At 38.6% G+C, this 14,905-nt stretch overlaps 1 protein-coding gene across 5 annotated transcripts in view; it reads left to right on the plus strand.

Moving 5' to 3' along the window:
- Positions 1-14,905, plus strand: part of GRIA4 (glutamate ionotropic receptor AMPA type subunit 4) — a 686,576-nt gene that overhangs the window by 310,054 nt on the left and 361,617 nt on the right. The gene's annotated exons all lie outside the window — the stretch shown is intronic.

Below are 14,905 nucleotides of genomic sequence, written 5' to 3' on the forward strand. Positions count from 1 at the left end.
TCAGATTAAGGGGTTTTTTGCTCATGGGACTTTCTGTCCTGGGCAAATAAATATGATTGGTCAGCCTTTATACAGGTGATGAAGTTGAATCATATCATTGTAAAAGTGACAGCTGTCAAACTGTGGTTCTTATAATAGCTGTATCAGATCACCCAAGAACTTGTTAGAAATTCTGGGAACTGCCTCCCCTTTTCAGATTTAAATCAGAAATCCTATGAATGAGGCCCACAATCAGTATTTTAATGATTTCCAGGTGATTCTAATTCCTGCTAAAATATGAGAGACAAAAAGAGATGGTGAAGGGCAATTTAGTCATAGATGGAACTCAGTGCTCATGGATGAGGCTGAAGAGGTTGACAGGGTCTAAACAGTGAAGGGGCTTACATTCCAGGTAAGGAGTTTGAGTTTCACTTGGTTGGTATTGGGGAACCGCAGAACACTTTTTTAAGCAAGGGTACTACATGGTCACTTCTTTTTTTTCCCTTAAACATAAAAATGGAATCATAATTATATATATTCCATGGTTTATTTTCACTTAGTGTCTCTGAGTTATCTCCATCTCAATACAGTTGGACTTTCCTCATTCTTTTTAGTAAAAAGTGTAGATTAAAAAAAAAAAAAAGAATGGGTCAGATACTGATTCATTCCACAGATATTGATTCATGAGTCTAAGCCAGACTGAACTGGATTGAGTCTTCTTAGTTTTTATTCCAAATTTCTGTTAAAGGGAATTATTGGTGAAGATTTGGTAAGGAGTTCCCCTTGAACTAAGGATAGTGGTCTCCTCATGTTTCCTAAAGTTTCCCTGATGTTTTTAAAAGCCTTTTAGCTTCTATTACTGAATGTTATTTTATTATAAATTCAGGGATTCCATCTTACAGATTATATGTTCAGAAAAGGAGATCATTAATGCCTTGTGGAAATCCCTAAATATATATTTTTTGCAAAGATGCACACACCTTTTAAAAATTACCTTCTTGTTTTACCAAGTGAATGCAAATAAAATCTTTAAATAACTAAGTAGAAGGGAGGATGTTTTAGACATGAATCAAGGAAAACATTAAAAGTCCCATCAATGTTACAGAGTACAGAGCTCATACTCTATTTCTATGATCATAGTAAGTCATCCAAATAAGACAAATATCCACATTTATATTCAATAGCTAACATTTATGGACTTTGCATTTTAAATGGATAGCAGTTACTTGAAAACAATGGAATCTCTATTTTCAATGGGGCATTGATTGACACAAGGAGTTGCCTAAAAGAATAAATGCATTAGGATAATGGAATTACAGAGCACTGATTAGTTCTCAAAAAGATAAATGTATCAAACCTACCCTACTGTCTGCTTACAGCAGTTTCATCATGTGTAGCCTTCCCTCACACTTTCAAAGCCTTCAGTGTGTTGGATTCCAACAAGGACATGGCTTTGGATCTCCAGTTCTTCTCCTATATTTGATCATCCATACTCCTGTTCTTTTTTTCTTCCACCATTCAGAGACTTTTTTTTAAATCAAAGATACTTCATTTTATATTGGTGATTATCTCATACTTCATGTGAAATAAAACTTAAAGCTTCTATATAAATTAGAACCTACAGAAAAGAAGCACTGTTTACTCATTGGTACTCTCAATTTATTGTTACTCAGTCACTGAGTTGTGCCCAACTCTTTGCAACTCCATGGACTACAGAACTCCAGGCTTCCCAGTCCATCACCATCTCCCAAGGTTTATTCAAACTCATGTCCATCAAGTCGGTGATGCCAGCCTACCATCCCATCCTCTGTTGTCCCCTTCTCCTCCTGCCCCCCAATCCCTCCCAGTATCAGGATCTTTTCCAATGAGTTAGCTCTTCGCATCAGGTGGCCAAAGTATTGGAGCTGCAGCTTCAGCATCAATCTTTCCAATGAATATTCAGGGTTGATTTCCTTTAGGACTGACTGGCTTGATCTCCTTGCAGTCCAAGGGACTCTCAGGAGTCTTCTCCAGCACCACAGTTTGAAAGCATCAATTCTTTGGCACTCAGCTTTTTTTATCATCCAACTCTCACATCCATAAGTGACTACTGGAAAAACCATATCTTTGACTATAAGGACCTTTACAGGAAAAGTAATGTCTCTGCAATAAGTAGTCCATGAACTGAGCCACAGTCAGCTCCTGGTCTTGTTTCTGCTGACTGTATAGAGCTACTCCATCTTCAGCTAAAAAAGAATATAACCAGTCTGATTTTAGTATTGACCACATGGTGATGTCCATGTGTAGAGTTGTCTCTTGTGTTGTTGGAAGAAGGGGATACTATGACCAGTACATTCCCTTGGCAAAAGTCTGGTAGTCTTTCTCCTCATTCATTTTGTACTCCAAGGTCAAACTTGTCTGATACTATAGGTATATGTTGAGTTCCTACTACTGCATTCTGGGTCTCTATAACGAAAATGGCATCTTTTTTTGGTGTTAGTTCTAGAAGATCTTGTAGGTTTTCATAGGACCATTCAACTGTAGCTTCTTCGGCATTAGTGGTTGGGGTATAGACTAGGATTACTGTGATGTTGAATGTTTTGCCTTGGAAACAAACCAGAATTATTCTATAATTTTTGAGACTGCCCACTAGTACTGCACTTTGGACTGTTTGTTGACTATAAGGGCTGCTACACTTATTCTAAGGGATTCCTGCCAACAGTAGTAGATATAATGGTCATCTGAAATTAAATTTTCCCATTCCTGTCTATTTTTGTTCACTGATTCCTGAACTGTTGATGTTCGCTCTTGCCATATCCTGTTTGATCACATCCAATTTAACTTGATTTATGGACCTAACATTCCAGGTTCCTATGTAATACTGTTCTTTACAACAATATGCACTTTTCTTGGAAGAAAAGCAATGACAAACCTTGACAGCATATTAAAAAGCAGAGACATGACCTTGCCTACAAAGATCCAAAGCTATGATTTTTATAGTAGTCATGTACAGATGTGAGAGCTGGACAGTAAAAAAGGCTGAACACTGAAGAACCGATGCCTTTGAACTGTGGTGCTGGAGAAGACTCTTGAGGGTCTCTTGGACAGCAAAGAAATCAAACCAGTCAATCGTAAAGGAAACAACACTGAATATTCACTGGAAGTACTGATGTTGAAGCTGAAGCTCCAATACTCTGACTACCTGTTGTGAAGAGCTGATTCATTGGAAAAGACCTTCATGCTGAGAAAGATTGAAGGCAGGAGGAGAAAGGGAAAACAGAGGATGAGACGGTTGAATGGCATCACTGACTCAGTGGATATGAGTTTGAGCAAGCTCTGGGAGATGGTGAAGGACAGGGAAGCCTGGTGTGCTGCAGCCCATAGGTCTCAAATAGTTGGACATGCCTGACCAACGGAACTACAACAACTACCTTCAAAAATGCTGTCTAGGTTTTTCATAGCTTTCATTTCCAAGGAGCAATTGTCTTTTAATTTCATGGCTTCAGTCATCATCCACAGTGATTTTCAGCCCAAGAAAATAAAGTGTCTATTTCCACTGTTTCCTCATTTATTTGACAAAAGTGATTGTACTGGATGCCATGATCTTAGGTTTTTGAAAGCTAAGTTTTAAGCCAGCCTGTTATCTCTCCTCTTTTACCTTTATCAAGAGGCTCTTTAATTCCTTTTCACTTTCTGCCATCTGGGTTGTGTCATCTGTGAAACGTTGTTGCTGAACCATGAAAGACACTGGGATTCTTGGCCTCCAGAGGAGAAGAATTCAATCCAGGGCCAGAAATGAGGCTTGATCTCTCAGAGCTTTTGTGTAATAGAGTTTTATTAAAGTATAAAAGGGATAGAGAAAGTTTCTGATATAGTTATCAGAAGGGGGCAGAAAGAGTACCCCCTTGCTAGTGTTAGCAATGGAGTTATATATCTTTTAATTAGTTATTACAATGAATCCAAAGAATGCCTGGAAGTTGTAAAAATATTACCAGACCCACTCCCACAATTTACATTCTAAGATACCAGGATTACTCATAAGGTTTTCAGGAAGAAGAAACTGTCCTCAAGCAGGATACATTGTTGTTGTAGAATCCCTAGTACAGAGTTTAGACTGAGTTGTGTAATTGACTAAGACTAAGGAGTCGGACACGACTGAGCAACTGTACTGAACTGAACTGAACTGAAGGAATGTAGACCAAAAAAAAAAAAAGTTTGTTCTTTCCTCCTTGAGAATTCCTGACCCCTCTCTCCTTGGGGACACCCGGACTTCTTATCAACCTGCCTAGGAACTGACTCTCATCTGCATATCTGAAGTTATTGATATTTCTCCTGGCAATCTTGATCTCAGTTTGAGATTCATCTACCTTGACATTTTGCATAATGTATTATGCATATAAGTTAAATAAGAAGGGTGACAATATACCACCTTGACATACTGCTTTCCTAATTTGGAACCAGTCCATTGTTCCATGTCCAATTCTAATTGTTGCTTCTTAACCTGCATACAGGTTTCTCAGGAGGCAGAAAAGGTGGCCTCATATTCCCATCTTTTAAAAAATTTTCCACAGTTTGTTGTGATGCACATAGTCAAAGGCTTTCCCATAGTCAATGAAGCAGAAGTAATTTTTTTTTCTCAAATTATCTTGCTTTTTTTATGATCCAGTTGATGTTGGTAACTTGATCTCTGGTTCCTTTGCTCTCTCTAAATCCAGCGTGTACATCTGGAAGTCTTGGTTCAAGTACTGTTGAATCCTAGCTTGGAGAATTTTGAGCATTACCTTGCTAGCATGCGAAAGGAGTGAAATTGTTTGAACATTCTTTAGCATTGCCTTTCTTTAGGATTGGAATGAAAACTGACTTTTTCCAGTCCTGTGGCCACTGCTGAGTTTTCTAAATTTGTTGGCATATTGAGTGCAGCACTTTAATAGAATCATCTTTTAGGATTTGAAATATCTCAACTAGAATTCCATTATCTCCACTAGCTTTGTCCATAGGGTTGCTTCCTAAGGTCCACTTGATTTCACAATACTCCAGGATGTCTAGCTCTAGGTTAGTGACCAACAACATTGTGTTATGCTAGTCTTTAAGATCTTTCTTGTATAGCTCTTCTGTGTATTTTTGCCACTTCTTCTTACTATCTCTGCTTCTGTTCGGTCCCTGCCATTTCTGTCCTTTACTCTGCCAATCCTTTCATGAAATGTTCCCTTGGTATGTTTAATTTACTTAAAGAAATCTCTAGTCTTTCCCATTCTGTTATTTTCCTCTATTCCTTTGCATTGCTCACTTAGGAGGGCTTCCTTATCTTTCCTTGTTAGTCTTTGGAACTCTACATTCAGACGGGTATATCTTTTCTTTTCTCCTTTGCCTTTTTCTTCTCTTCTATTCTCAGCTATTTGTAAGGCCGCCTCAGACAGCCATTTTTCCTTTTTTGCATTTCTTTTTCTTGTGGGTGGTTTTGATCACTGCCTCCTGTACAAACCTCCATCTATGGTTCTTCAGGTATTCTATCAGATCTAATCCCTTGAATATATTTATTACTTCCACTGTATAATTGTGAGGTATTTGATTTAGGTCATACCTGAATGGCCTAGTGGTTTTCCCTACTTTTTTTTCATTTTAAGTCTGAATTTTGCAATAAGGAGATCATCATATTCTGAGCCACAGTCAGCTTACAGTGTTGTTTTTGCTGATTTTCCATCTTTGGCTGCAAAGAATATAATCAGTCTGATTTCAGTTTTGACCATCTGGTGACATCCATGTGTAGAGTCATTTCTTGTGTAGTTAGAAGGGGGTTTTTGCTATGACCAGTGGACTCTTTTGGCAAAACTCTGTTAGTCTTTGCTCTGCTTCATGTTTTACTCTTAGGTTTACTTGCCTATTACTCTAGATATCTCTTGCCTTCCTACTTTTGCATTCCCCTCCCCGTGATGAAAAGTACATCTTTTTTCGTGTGTGTGTGTGTGTGTGTGTGTGTGTGTGTGTTAGTTCTAGAAGGACTTGTAGGTCTTCACAGAACCATTCAACTTCAGCTTCTTCGGCATTAGTGGTTGGGACATAGATTTGGATTACTTTGATGTTGAATGGTGTGCCTTGAAAACAAACTGAGATCATGCTGTCATTTTTCAGACTGCACCCAAGGACTGTATTTTGGACTCTTTTATTGGCTTTGAGGGCAGCTTAATTTCTTCTAAAGGATTCTAGACCAAAGTAGTAGATGAAATATAGTTTCATCTGAATTATATTTGCCCCTTCCCATCCATTTCATTTTACTGATTCCTAAAATGTCGATGTTCACTCTTGCCATCTCCTGCTTGACCACTTCCAATTTACCTTGATTCGTGGACCTACCATTCTAGATTCCTTTGCAGTATTTTTCCTTACAGCATCAGACTCTATTTTCACCACCAGACACACCAACTACTAGGTGTCATTTCAGCTTTCACTTAGCTTCTTCATTTCTTCTGAAGCTATTTCTCTGCTCTTCTCCAGTAGCATATTGGTACCTACTGAACTGTGAGTTTATCTTTCAGTGTCATACCTTTTTGTTTTTTTCATACTGTTTATGTGGTTCTCAAGACAAGTATGCTGAATCCCTTCTCCTGTGAACCATGTTTTGTCAGAATGCTCCATCATGACCAGTCCATCTTGGTTGGTCCTGCACAGCATGGCTCATAGTTTCATTGAGCTATCCATGTGGTCAGTTTGATTAGTTATCTGTGGTTGTGGTTTTCATTCTGTCTGCACTCTGATGCATGAAGATAAGAGACTTGTGAAGTCTTCCTGATATGAAGGACTGGCTGTGGAGAAAACTGGGTCTTGCTCTGGCCGTACTCAGTAAATCTTTAATCCAATTTTATGCTGATGTGTGGGTCTGTATTCCTTCCCTGTAGTTTGCTTTGAGCTCAAACTATTGTAGGGTTAATGACAACCTCCTCCAAAAGGATTTAAGACAGCATATCATGATTCCCATTGTCGCAGGAAGGGGGACCCCTTTCAGGGCCTGAAAGCGGGCTCTTGTCTAACCCTCAGTAATGGATTGTTCGAGGAGACACATGTGCTGACAAAGCAAGAGATTATTGGAAAGGTGGGCAGAGAACAGTAAGGTAAGGGAATCCAGGATAAATGCTCTACCACATGGCTCACTTTTATGGTGATGGGATTAGTTTCTGTGTTGTCTTTGGCCAATCATTCTGACTCAGAGTCTTTCCTGGTGGCACACACATTGCTTATCCACAATGGATGCTAGTGAGAAGGATTCTTGGAAGTGGTTGGACAATTGATGTCTCCTTTTGACCTTTCCTGAACTCTTCCAGTTGGTGGTGGTTTATTAGTTTTGTGTTCCTTACCAGGACCTCTTATCATAAAACAATGCAAAATGTTACAATGGTGCCTGCCTGGCCAGGGTGAGTGGTTTCAGTCAGCATGCTTCCACTAACACCAGAACTGCTATAGTCAGTGTCCCTGGCCCTGCAACAGGCCACTGTTGACCCACACCTCCACCAGGACACTCCAGAACACTCACAGGCAAGTCTAGCTCAGTCTCTGGTGGGGTCACTGCTCCTTTCTCCTGGGCCCTGGTGCACACAAGGTTTTGTTTATGCCCTCCAAGAACTTCCCAGTCCTGTGGAAGTTCTGTAATTAAAACCCACTGGCCTTCAAAGTCAAATTCCTTGGGGCTTCTCAGTCCCTTTGCTGGATCCCCAGGTTGGAGAATTTGTTGTGGGCACTAGAACTTTCACAACAGTATGGAACTTCTTCCTTGCAATTGTTGTCCTGTTTGTGGGTCACCTGCTTGGTGACTCTATAGTGGGGCTAATGATGACCTCCTCCAAGAGGACTTATGCCACACACTGAGACTCTCAGGACTGTTGCTGCCAGATCCTTGTCCCTGTGGCAGGACACTGCTGACCTTTGCCTCTGCAGGAGACCCTCAAATACTCACAGGCAGGTCTGGCTCAGTCTTTGTGAGGATCACTGTTCCTTTCCTTGGTTCTAGTGCACACAAGATTTTGTTTGTTCCCTCCAAGCATCTCTGGCAGTATAAGATTTGATCTTAAATGTGATTGCACCCCTCCTACCATGTTGTTGTGTCTTTCCCTTTACCCTTAGACAGGGAGTATAATTTCTGGTGGGATCCAACACTCTCCCATTGATGGTTGTTCAGCAGCTAGTTGCAATTTTGGTGCAATCACAGGAGAAGATTAGCAAAAGTCCATCTACTCTGCCATCTTGAGTGTTCACTCTTTCTATTTATAGGTAGGATCAATTCAACTCAGAGTTCTTTTAGAAACCACTGATAATCTCCCATCACCTAGGCAATAATCCTGGAATATTCACCTAGGCAATAATGGAATGCAACTTCCATTCACTTTTTTTAAGGTTGAATACTTTTTATTATATTATATGAATTTCTTTTCTGGGGAACTCTCTTTAACCTTTATTTTTAATACACATGCATTTTAAAGTGTATATTGCTCATTTGTATGACTATGGCATGATCACTCACTGAGAGTCAGACATCCTGCAATGCAAAGTCAAGTGGGCCTTAGGAAGCATCACTATGAACAAAGCTAGTGGAGGTGATGGAATTCCAGTTGAGCTATTTCAAATCCTGAAAGATGATGCTGTGAAAGTGCTGCACTTAATATGCCAGAAAATTTGGAAAATTCAGCAATGGCCACAGGACAGGAAAATGTCAGTTTTCATTCCAATCCCAAAGAAGGGCAATGCCAAAGATTGTTCAAACTACAGCACAATTGCACATATCTCACACACTAGCAAAGTGATGCTTAAAATTCTCCAAGTCAGACTTCGACAGTATGTGAACTGAGAACTTACTGATGTTCAAGATGAATTTCAAAAAGGCAGAGGAACCAAAGATCAGATTGTCAATATCTGGTGGATCATATACAAGGCAAGAGAATTGCAGAAAAACATCTGTCTAACTGATTATGCCAAAATCTTTGATTGTGCAGATTACAACAAACTGTGGTAAATTCTTCAAGATGGGACTATCAGATCACCTCCTCTGTCTCCTGAGAAATATGTATGCAGGTCAAGAATCAACAGAACTGGACATGGAACAAAAGACTGATTCTAAATTGGGAAAGGAACATGTCAAGGTTGTATACTGTCACCCTGCTTATTTAACTTTTATGCAGAGTACATCATGCGAAATTCCAGGCTGAATGTAACACAAACTAGAATCAAGATTGCCAGGAGAAATATCAAGAACTTCAGATATGCAGATGTCCAGAGAAGGCACTTGTGACCCACTCCAGTACCCTTGCCTGGAGAATCTCAGGGACAGAGGAGCCTGGTGGGCTGCCGTCTATGGGGTCGCACAGAGTCAGACACAACTGACGCGACTTAGAAGCTGCAGCAGAATGCAGATGTCACCACCCTTATGGCAGAAAGTGAAGAGGAACTAAAGAGCCTCTTGATGAAAGTGAAAGAGAAAACTGAAAAAGCTGGCTTAAAACTCAACATTCAAAAAACAAAGATCGTGGCATCTGGTCCCATCACTTCATGGCAAATAGATGGGGAAACAATGAAAACAGTGACAGACTTTATTTTGGGGGGCTCCAAAATCACTGCAGATGGTGACTGCATCCATGAAATGAAAATATGCTTCCTCCTTGGAAGAAAAGCTGACAACCTAGACAGCATATTAGAAAGCCGAGACATTACTTTACAGACAAAGGTCCATCTAGTCAAAGCTATGGTTTTCCCAGTAGTCATGTATGGATATGAGAGTAGGACTATAAAGAAAGCTGAGGGCCAAATAACTGATGCTTTTGAACTCATGTTGGAGAAGACTCTTGAGAGTTCCTTGGATGGCAAGGATAACAAACCAGTCAATCCTAAAGGAAATCAGTCCTGAATATTCATTGGAAGTACTGATGCTGAAGCTGAAACCCCAATACTTTGGCCACTTGATGCAGAGAGCCAACTCACTGGAAAAGACCCTTATTCTGGGAAAGATTGAAGGCAGGAGGAGAAGGGGAAGACAGAGGATGAGATGGTTGAATGGCATCACTGACTCTATGGGCATGAGTTTGAGCAAGCTCCAGGAATTGGTGATGGACAGGGAAGCCTGGTGTGCTGCAGTCCATGAGGTTGTAAAGAGTCAGACACAACTAAATGGCTGCACTGAACTAAGCCAGGAAGAAATAGAAAATATGAACAGACTGATTATAAATATTAACTGAATTTGTAATTTAAAAACTCTCAAAAATAAAAAGTTTAGGACCAGGTGGTTCCACAGGCAAATTCTAACAAACACTTAGAGAAGAGTTAACACATATTCTTTTGAACCTATTCAAAAAAAAAAAAAAATGCAGAGGATGGAACAATTTTGAATTCATTCAATGAAGTCAACATCACCCTGATAACAAAACCAGATCCAGATACTATAAAGGAAGAAAATTACAGCCAATATCCCAGATAAACATAGATTCAAAAACCATTAATAAAATACCAGCAATCTGTGTCCAAAAAGACATTAAAAGATCATATACCATGATCAAGTGAGATTTAATCCCAGGTAGGCAAGGATTTCTCATTATCTGCAAACCAATCAGTGTGATACACCACATTACCAAATTGAAGAATAAAAAAACATTTCAATACATGCAGAAAAAACTTTTGATAAAATTCAGAAATAATTTGTGACTCTCCAGAAATAACTTTCTTTCTGAAATAACTCTCCAGAAAGTGGGAACAGAGGGAACATATGACATACCCACAGCTAACATCATACTCAATGGTGAAAAGATGGAAGCATTTCCTCTGAGATCAGGAAAAAGACAAGGATGTCCATTCTCTCCACTTTTATTCAACATAGTTTTGGAAGTCCTAGCCACAGCAATTAGAAAAGTAAAAGAAATAAAAGTAATCAAAACCGGGGAAATAGAAATAAAACTGTCACTATTTGCAAATGACATGATATTATTATACATATGAAAGTGTTAGTCACTCAGTCGTGTACAACTCTGAAACCCCATGGACTGTAGGCAACCAGGCTCTTCTGTCCATGTAATTCTCCAGGAAAGAATACTGGAGTGGGTAGTCATTCCCTTTTCCAGGGGATCTTCTCAACCCTGGGATCAAACCTGGGTCTCCTGCATTGCAGGCAGATTTTTTTTTACCACCTGAGCCACAAGGGAAGCCTGATACTATACATAGAAAATCCTAAAGATGTTTACTTTTGAAGTTTCAGTGAACCCAAGAGTAAATTATACACAATAACCTAGAAAAAAATAGTTGGAAAAAGAATGTCTTCCTACCTCCCAAAAGAGAAGCATTTATTTCTACACTGCAGATTTATTTTGCAATCAGCAAAAGGTATTATGCTTTTTGAGTAATGTTTGCTTAAAGATTCAGAGGAGAGGGTAGACTTTTGTTAATTGTAAAATAAACAAATCTGAAGCAGAAGCAGGAGATGATGCCTAAGAAAAACTCAATATGTTTTCTAAAGCATAAAGATAAGCTTGCAAACTATTCCCCTCACTGAATTTAGCACGACTTATAATCAGGTCACACATAGTGTATCTGGCCTGGGACTAAGTTCTCTATCAGTTGTAGTATCAATAACCCTTGACCTATGCAGTTTAGACCTTTTCCCACCAGGAAACTTATCTGGCTTTTGCCTCATTCCCTCAGGATATTTCTAGATAATTACTAATTAATCTCACAAATTCATCAGCATTAACTTTTTAATGAATGATTCTGAGTAAAAATGCATTCTACCAAGATATGTGTTTGATGTTAACATAGTTTCTTAGAAACAAGTTCTCACAACCCAAAGTTTTCATACTAAGATATTTTCAAGTTTTGAGACTCTTTAAGCATATGCTTTTATTTTAGTGATAATAACCACAGAAGGGTTATTGAATATCCTTTATAACTAAGGGGTGTGTGATTTCAGTTTTTCTATAAATGTGTGAATTTTTACTCTCTATCTTTCCAAACCAGAGATCGAAGCCAGGTCTCCTACATTGCAGGTGCATTCTTTACCATCTGAGCCACCAGGGAAGCCTAAGAATACTGTAGTGGGTAGCCTATCCCTTCTCTGGGGGATCTTGCCCACCCAGGAATCCAACTGGGTCTTCTGCATTGCAGGCCAACTCTTTACCAGTTGAGCTATCAGGGAAGCCCCCATTACATGGAATCAAACAATAAAGCAAAGATACAGGGCTTAGCTTTTAAGGTGATGTTTTTCACATTAGCATTCATAGACCCTGAGAGGTCTGAAGGTAGTCTTTCGGGTCTGTGATTTCCCAAGTTTGAGAAACACTACCTTAAATTCAAGACTGAATCAAATGGATAAGTGGCAGGATGAAGATTAGGCACTGTTTTGAGTAGATCTTTGTGTCTGTCTCAGATCACACCAAGGAACTGCCCACTTCTCATCAACAAAAGCCCAACATGACTTCATAAAGGAAGAGAAATATTCGTGTGCTATGGAAAGGTCAAGGGCTTTGGATTCAAACAGAACTGGCTCGGGTTTAGATTCTGGCTTCAGCATTTTCTGGCTGCTTATCAGACTTTCCAATCCTCTGATAGGGCTGAAGATAGAGCGAAATAATAAATGCAAAGTTGTATTGGTACTCAAATTAATACCAGGCCCATAATAGCTGTTTAATAAAGGTTGCTCCCACTTAACTCAATTTAGCATGAAAATGAGATATTCTGACACTAAATTCAGTGGTTTTACCTTTTTAATGCCAAAGTAAAAGTATTACATTGCTCAGTCATGTCCAACTCTTTGTGACTCCATACTCTGTCCATGGAACTCTCCAGGCAAAAACACTGGAGTGGGTTGCCATTCCCTTCTCCACGGGATCTTCCCAACCCAGGGATCAAACCCAGGTTTCCTGCATTGCAAGCAGATTCTTTACTGTCTGAGTCACCAGGGAAGCTCTTATAATGCCAGGTTGTCCTTGAAAAACAAAAGTAAAATAATTCAAGGATAAATGTTTTTTACTATGATTCTTTATTGTTTCCAGTGAAGAACAGAAAATATATGTATTAATTGTATCATTACCATGGATTAAAGGCATTTTGAGCTAATCTAATCTGAAACAATTTACTGTGTGTAGTTCTCAAACATTTGGGAAAGTTTAAAACCAAAATTAAGAGAACACAAAGCCCCGCAATCTTCTCGTTTCTAGAGTCACTTTCAGTCTTAGCCTCACACAGCTGTTATACTGGGAATTATCCAACTGCACAGAGATAGATCTTTTCCCACTCATTTGCATAATTCTGAATTCCTTTCAGAGGATGCATAATACCAGTGCAGAAATATAAAGACTCAACAACAGTCAATCTAAGGAAGAATTCAATCAACTAGAACAGCTGTTCATCAGAAATGTTGCAAAGCTTCCTTTATCAACCATATGTTTCTTCCTGACAGTTGCAATTCCAAAATTATACTGGTTACCTTTTATTCTGGCATAGTATTAAAATATTTCTCAATTGTGCCATTCAAAACATGAAAAGCTTTGAAATAAGAAAACATAAAATAGCTTCTTGGTTTGTGTATGTGTGTATAAAAGAGAAAAAAAAATCTTATACACCAGTATTTAGCTTCACCTTATTCAGTTTTGTGAAGTTGCATTGTAATACATTAATCATTTACATATGGATTTAGATGTAGCAAAATTATTAGAGCATAATCATCTTCAATGCCAGTCTACCTGGGTTTACATCCTGATTTTTCCTCCTATATTATGTGACTTTAGGTTGCTTATCTCTCTGTTCCTCACCTCAACATGTCAAATGGAGACAATAATACTACCTTCCCTATATAGTTATTTTGAAAGATTGAGTGCATCTATGAAAAAGCTTAGAACAATGTTTGAATCATCATAAATATTACATAAGTTATAGTTTTCATAATTAGTATTATTTAACTTTATCCCTATGTTCGTTTAGCAAATTAATTGTAGTATAATTTAGTTACCTTGTAATTGGGCTTCCTTGCTGGCTCAAACGGCAAAGAATCTGCTTGCAAGAAAGAGATCCATGTTCAATCCCTGGGTTGGGCAGATTCCCTGGAGAAGGGAGTGATAACCAACTCCAGTATTCTTGCCTAGAGAACTTCATCGGTGGAGGAGCCTGGCAGGCTACAGTCCATCAGGTCATAAAGAGTCAGATATGACTGAATGACTAATCAGATTTAATTTGTAAGACATTTACTTTGGAAGACAAAAGAAGCATTTTCTGTAGTCTGTTAGACATCACATTTTTACAATTTGCATACAGACTAGACAGATAGCTATTAAAATTTAATTATGTTATTAAAATAATTATTTCAATATTAATTATTGAATATGAGCTTTTCATAGTTTAAATGGCATGAGTACAGGAGTCTGCTCCCACTTGTTCATCTTTGTAACCCTGATTATTAGCACAGTACTGGATATGTATTTGCACTCAATCAGTATGTGCTGAGATATATTTAGTAAATGAGATCTATTTAATAAATAGTGGATATTGGCTTAGACATCTTGAAATTTTGTGATTTTTTGTACAAATCATCTTTTCCATTGTATCACAAAAAAAGTACCAATTTTCCATTTTTAAGTCATGCAAACTTTAAACTTTACAAGTATTTCTTCCAATCAAAGATTTAGCCATACTCCTTTTGCTGGCATAAATCAGATTTGTGTTGTTAAAAAGAAAGTGAAAGTGAAAATCGCTCAGTGGTGTCTGACTGTTTCCAATATCATAGACTAAACAGTCCTTGGAATTCTCCTGGCCAGAATACTGGAGTGGGTAGCGTTTCCCTTCTCCAGGGAATCTTCCCACACCCAGGGATCAAACCCAGGTCTCCTTCACTGCAGGCGGATTCTTTACCAACTGAGGTATCGAAATCCCATTAAAAAGAAAAGAGTTCTTAAAATGTAACTACTTTTGCAAGGAAAAAATTATTTAAAAA

Source organism: Bos mutus, chromosome 15, assembly GCF_027580195.1.
Source record: "Bos mutus isolate GX-2022 chromosome 15, NWIPB_WYAK_1.1, whole genome shotgun sequence".
In the NCBI taxonomy this organism is placed as follows: Eukaryota; Metazoa; Chordata; class Mammalia; order Artiodactyla; family Bovidae; genus Bos; species Bos mutus.